Source organism: Mesoplodon densirostris, chromosome 19 (assembly GCF_025265405.1).
Source record: "Mesoplodon densirostris isolate mMesDen1 chromosome 19, mMesDen1 primary haplotype, whole genome shotgun sequence".
In the NCBI taxonomy this organism is placed as follows: Eukaryota; Metazoa; Chordata; class Mammalia; order Artiodactyla; family Ziphiidae; genus Mesoplodon; species Mesoplodon densirostris.
Genome location: NC_082679.1, coordinates 10980041 through 10986544, shown reverse-complemented (window position 1 = coordinate 10986544; position 6504 = coordinate 10980041). Strand labels below are relative to the sequence as shown.

Genomic DNA, 6504 nt, shown 5'->3' with positions numbered 1-6504 from the left:
GCAAGGTCCTGAGTTTCAAGTTCACCTTTTATGGTTGAGGAGACAATAAGGTGGTCAGAAGGGAAATCATGGAGGAGACCTTGGCTTCATCCATTGTGCAGGCTTGTATATGTGGTTCTATGTAGATTGTGTTTCAAAGGTGGAGCTTGTTTACAACTATGAACATTCTCCGATGTGCTTTTTGGACCTTCATTCCCAGAGCGAGAGCAGTGCCGAGGCTCTAGAAATGCCATGGATATTCTGAGCTGTCAGTGGCATTTCCCAGGTACTGTTCCCTTGGTGCCGCTCCTTGAAATGTCCAAAGGGATTATCATCTGTCTTGTGGGCGGGTCCTAGCATTGTGAAAGGAAGCTGCTGCACCTGGCTCAGAGGATCTCGGATGTGGTGGGAGTAGTAGTAGGACTACGACTCTAAATTGTATCACAGCCTATCTATTCCATCTTGAGAGTGGGGTTGGGGGGTTATGAAGGGGGGCTTTTATTGTGCTTTTGTACATTGTACCCTTGAAACTAATTCAGTATTTTAAAATTAATTAATTGATTTTGGGCTGCATTGGGTCTTTGTTGCTGCTAGCGGGCGTTCTCTAGTTGCAGTGAGCGGGGGCTACTCTTGGCTGTGGTGCACGGGCTTCTCATTGCAGTGGCTTCTCTTGTTGCGGAGCATGGGCTCTAGGCAGGCAGGCTCCCGTAGTTGTGGCACGTGGGCTCGGTAGATGTGGCACACGGGCTCTAGAGCGCAGGCTCAGTAGTTGTGGCGCGCGGGCTTAGTTACTCCGTGGCACGTGGGATCTTCCCAGACCAGGGCTCGAACCCATGTCCCCTGCATTCGCAGGCATATTCTTAACCACTGCTCCACCAGGGAAGCCCAAGAATTCAGTTTTTTATAAAGAGAAGATTCCTAATATTATTCCAAAATTTTAAAAATATGTAGTTGGATAACACTATGAAAAATTAACTGATATATTCTTTTATTATTTCTCTTTGCTCCCTGGATTTTTTTCCCCATCCAGTCAGCTAGGCACTCTGAGTTCACTGCATTAGGAAGGTAAAGACTCAGCAGAAATGAGGGAGAAAAAAAGAAAATTCTCAGCTTTGGAATGTTCACAACGGAGGCCACAGTAGAACAGGTGAGAATTCTGTGAACAAAAGATAAATGTCGTCTCAAATGTCAAAAAGTATTCTCTGCACTGGGAGGCAGGAGAGGGAGGGAGGGAAGGACTGAAGGAGAGAGATCAGTGTGGCCAGGGACATGGAGACTGTGCTTGAGGACGATATGCCCAGGAAGAGCATCAGAATCTGGAGAAGATTCAGCCTGCACGTGATCATTGCCTCCAGCCAGTACCCTCATCTGAGACCTCGGGAAATTCAGAGAGAGAGTGGGAGTACGTCAGGAGGGCCACGCGCATAGTCTGTGTGGCAGGGGTTGTGGCCATTGCCTATTTGTGAGGAGTCCCCAGCAATTTGCAGGCCTCTTCTGGAAAATGCTGGCGGACATCTCTAGTGCTTATGTGAAAGCTTGTTCACAAACCTTGAAAGATACAGATGTAGATGACAGATAGATGCATAGATAGAACAATGTAATTAAATAAAACCTCAGGAAAGGTTTGGAAAATGCCCTTTATTGCATAGGACGTTTCTATGGTCATATGATGTTAGACTGAGTGCCGGTCCCTTCATCCTCCTTCAGACCACGGCATTCTGTCTGCTACTCTCCCGAGGGTCCTTTCTTCTCCCTGGAAGGGATAAAGCAAATGAGGTAGAACAGGAAGAGACGAGCAGCTCTCCAGGCTCTGCTGGTCAGGGTCACCCTCCAGCGTCGCCTTAATGCTCAGAGCCACACACACCACAGGGAGCTTGGCTCCAGATCAACGACCACGCAACGGAGGTTCTGGAACATTGCCATATCTCGGGGGACCTCATTGCCACGTGACTCTCTTTCATATTCCCCTTTGTCACAGAAGGCTAGGTCCAGTGGTCAGGGTGAGATCTCGGCTCAGGCCCCAGGCTCTCAGACCTCAAAGTTCTGGTCCTGCAAGGGCCCCTGTCCTCTCTTCAGACCACTCCTGGCTCTCTCTGCCGAGAAGGAGCTGCTGGGAGTACGTCCTCTAAGAGTTAAGGTCCATCGTGCAGACCCTGAGAAAACTCCTAGGAAAAGGCTCCACCTTCTTGATTAAGTCAACAGAGCTCAGTTCCTTTGGTAGTGCTGGGTGTGTCCCAAGCTGATGCAACTGCAGAGCCATTAGGTCAACCAGCACATGTGTGCGGCCCCTTCCCTTAGACTCCTCTGGGCCCTCGTGACATAGGCTCAGAAGACTGCCAGCCTCAAGCCTTACCTCTTCCAAGGGACGGCCACACCGTCTTCCAGGACTTCTGTCCCATGAATCTCAGTTGCTGTGTGGAAATGAAAAGAGAGAAAAGACCCTACCTGCGGGGTCTCTTCGGGCTGGGGCCTTCCCCCGTGGGCTGCTCTCCCTCATTCTCCTTTTCTTCTTGCTTCTCTTCCTCCTCCTCCTCCTCCTCCTCTTCCTCGGGGGTGCTCTGGATTCCACATTGCCCATCAGCTTGGCCATGGTGAGATGAAAGACACGGCAGCTGAAGCCCTCCAGGACGCCGAACTTCACGTGCTGTTGGAGGATCTCCAAGGTGGGGAAGACCCGGCAGCAAGCCATGCACCTGAAGCCGGTCTCCATGGTCACCATCCAGTCCGCTGTCTTGGCGCTGGGTCTCTCCTCGACGGCAGGTGACCCTGATGGGCTGCCTGGCTCTGCCCTTTCCTCATACTCTTTCTCCTCCCCAGTGGGCTCACTGTCAGACAGGAGGCTTTCGGTGGACACATCAGAAGAGGGGTCAGTGGCTACTGCGCACACATCCTCAGGAAGGGTCACTTCTTCTATCCTCAGCTGCTTTTCAGGCAACTCCAAGGGTTTCTTTGTCTTCCAGGAGACAGCGACACCCTTGTTCACTTGTACCTGCATGTAGTATATTTTCATGCCCCTTTCCTCCTTGTCTGGGTGCAGATAGTTCTTACAGGGTGAAGAGGGTGAGGAGGAGACACAGTATGATGGGGAAGCAGTCTCTCCTTCTTCCTGATCCTGGACTAGGGGCTGGGCAGTGTCTCGATGAAATCTCCGGATTCCTGAAAAAGGAAATTAAGAACATAATAACATGCATGGGCCATGCCGGAAGCTGAGGGAGCAGGTGTGGTAGACGAGAGAGGGACATTTGCATGACATAGCTATGTCGTGAGCTTGGTGTCTGTTAGCCGTAGGACGGAGTGGTGTATCTGGTGTCATCTGTGGGCTTTTCATGTGCGTGGGGGGGATACTGGAGCAGTGTCTGTATACAGGGGTGTGGAGTATGGTGGTGAGGGCTGTGGAATGTGAGGGATGCGGCTGGATGCGTGTACGACGAGGAGTGTGAGTTTGGGAATATCGGTGGTGCATTCCTTGTGGCATGGGGCCGTGGTGCAGGAGAGGAGCATTGTGGATCACGTGCTTGGGGTTTATGTGTGCACTGAGAAGGGCTGTGCCTGGAGGGCGCATGGATGTGTGAGCTGTGTGGACCTGAGCTGGATGGTCCTGCTCTGAGCCTGGAGGTCTATGATGCAGAACTCTGTCCTTCTCTGGAAGCAAAGGCAAAGACAAAGCCTCCATTTTCCTCTGAAGATGCTTAATCTGGTCCCTCTTCCCTCCACCTCAAGCCCAGACCTTTCCGACCCTGCTCCTTGACTTCCCCACCATGGTAGTAGCAGTATTCACACACCCACACACCCAGACTCAGCTGGCATCCACGCCCTCGTAACAGCTCAGCCATCCTGCCCAGGCTCTTCCACAGAGCCCTCATCACCTCTGATGACCCTGGATTTCCTCTCAGCCTCCCTAGGATCTGTGTGCCTCCTGCCTCACAGCCAAGCACCCCCTCACCTGAGGAGCCCCGCGCCCTTACCAGCGTAGATGAGCTTGCACGGAGTAGAAGTACAGAAGAAGTATTTAGAGGCAGAGGAGACCTCCCCTGCCCCTGGGCTGCAGCCTTGGGCCACCACAGTGGATCCAAGCCGAGGGGGATCCTCTTGTGACTTCGAGATTCCTGAGGGAGGAATGAAAGGCTCAGGGTGGGTTCATCAGTCCTCTGTCCACAAATGTTTACTGAGTGTGTGACACGTGTCAGGTGCAGTGAATACACACAGTTGAGAGTGTGGTTCCCAGTGGATACTCCAGGATTTAATTCCAGTCAATACTTATTCTCTCACTGTCTTGTTGGTAATGTAGGCCTCGGTGGTGACTGTGAGTGTGTGGGAAGAGTGAGTGATGTGTATCAGTTATGTCTGTGGTGAGTGTGGGGTTGGCGTGGGGAGCACAGTGCAGATGTGCCTATCTGTGTCTGTGGCCTTTGTGTGCATGGTTTCTGTTCACAAGTCAGGAATTCTGGGACATGTAACTTTTCCTCATTCCATGGTGTGGCTTGTATTTATGGTGTGTGTTCATTCATTCATTCACCAAGATCCAGTGAGCAGCTACTCCTGTGTATCCGGCACTCTTCCATTGTTGTAGTCTCTGGTAATGCTGCACATTCTAGTAGGGGAAGACACACACTAAACAAAACTCCAATAAATATATAATACATCAGCTGGTGGTAAGTTTATAAGGGTTGCCAGACTTAGTGAACAAAAATACAGGGCACCCAGTTAAATTTCAGTTTCAGATAAACCCAGAATAATTTTTTAGTGTAAGTATTCCCATGCAGTATTTGGTCTTACTTATTTTGAGTGTAAGTAGGGCCCATACAATATTTGGGACATCCTGATACTGAAACATCACTTGTTGTTTATGTGGAATTCAAATTGAACTGGATAGCCCATATTTTCTCTGGCAACCCTGACATGGGTTAGTGAGACTGTGGTTTACTGTGGTTTGTACAAAGCGGGTATGGCATTACTCAAGAATGTGTTGTAAGTGTGGTGTGTATGACACGTGACTGGTTTTTATAGAGGTATTTAGAGATGGCTGAAGTTAGCTGTGTTTGTGCGAGAGTTGAGGCGATACATATATATATAGTGTGTGTGTGTGTGTGTGTGTGTGTGTCATATATAGATAGTGTGTGTGTCTATATACATATCTCATCTCCAGCGTTTGGTGTTGGAGGAAAGGATTGTGATACAGGTGGGTTGTATGAGAACGTAGTACAAGAGGGATGCGTGTATATACCTCCATGTGCTGTGTGTGGTTTAATAAGGAAGTTATATGTGGGGTGTGTGATATTTTTGCTGTATCAGAGTGTACATGGGTGTATGAGTTACTGTCTCATAAAACACCCCTAACAAGAATTCTGTATACACTCTTACGTACACCGAGTGTCAGCCAGGTCCAGGCAGGTTGACAAGAACTTTACCATGCAGACTTTCTATCTGGTAAGCACTCTACCCCCATTCATCCCGCTCTTCTCTGCAATACCACAAACACACAGACACACACACACACACACACACACACACACACAGAGGAACATAGAGAAAAATATTCTGAATGGTCAGGGGCGGTCATTGCCTCCCCCAGCCTGTCCCAGCCACTGCCTGAAAATCTGCCTGCTGTCTAGAGCTCCATTCCCAGGGCCCATCCTACAGTCTCCAGGGCCCTGGGCCTGGTAGGAGCTACTGGGCTCTAATCTGGGGCAGAGGCCTCTAGCTGGAGCTCTGGGGTGACCACCCCTCTCCCAGGGCAAGCTACTCGCCTACATTTAATGCACGCAGGCACCCCGTGGCCCGTGGCTCTCAGAGCTCCCCGCAGGACCCTGAGGCCATTTCTCACCCCCGCCCACGCGGTCTCAGTCTCTGGAAAACCCTTCCCTTCCCTTGATCTCCTTTGGGAAATTCTTCCTGTTGAAGGAATAAAACCTCCTTGCTTTCCATATGACACCATCCCTAGACAAACAATCTTCTTTCGAAGTGCATTCCACTTGTCAAGATATTTTTCAACAGGGCCTTCAACTCATGGGGCTTCTCTTTCCACTTTGGTAAAAGAGGCCAAGCAACTCCTGGGTCTCTCTCAGCATCCTTGCATCCTTCACATCCCCCACCTCATGAGCCCAGGGAAAGATCCAAGAGAATAAGAGAGAAATCGGGGACTGAGAAAAGCTGCACCTCTAGGTCTGTGCAAGCAGGATGCAGCCTGCTATGAGTCCGACAAAGCTCCAGGCCCGGCTGCCCCAGGAGAGAGTCCTCAGACCAGCGGAGCTGACCTCCCCCATCTCCCAGGGGGCATCTGGCCGTTCTGTGCCATCTCACACCACAGGGACCCTCCGGATGGATACGGCAGCATCAGTGAGACAAGGTCTCTCGCTCCCTGCTTCACAGGTGACACGTTCTCAGTCCCCCGCTTCCTAGAGAAGGTTCAGTTTGGCAGGAACCCATGTGCCCCAGACAAGTTGCCCCCCACATACCTCCTCCGTTCTCGGCAGTTTCCTGGGACTCTTCATTTTCCAGATGTTTCCTCTTTTGTCGCCGTTCCAT

General features: G+C 50.6%; 1 pseudogene; it reads right to left on the bottom strand.

The window, feature by feature from the left end:
- Window positions 1–2456: 2456 nt before the first annotated feature.
- On the bottom strand, window positions 2457–6504 carry LOC132480090 (protein FAM170A-like; annotated as a pseudogene).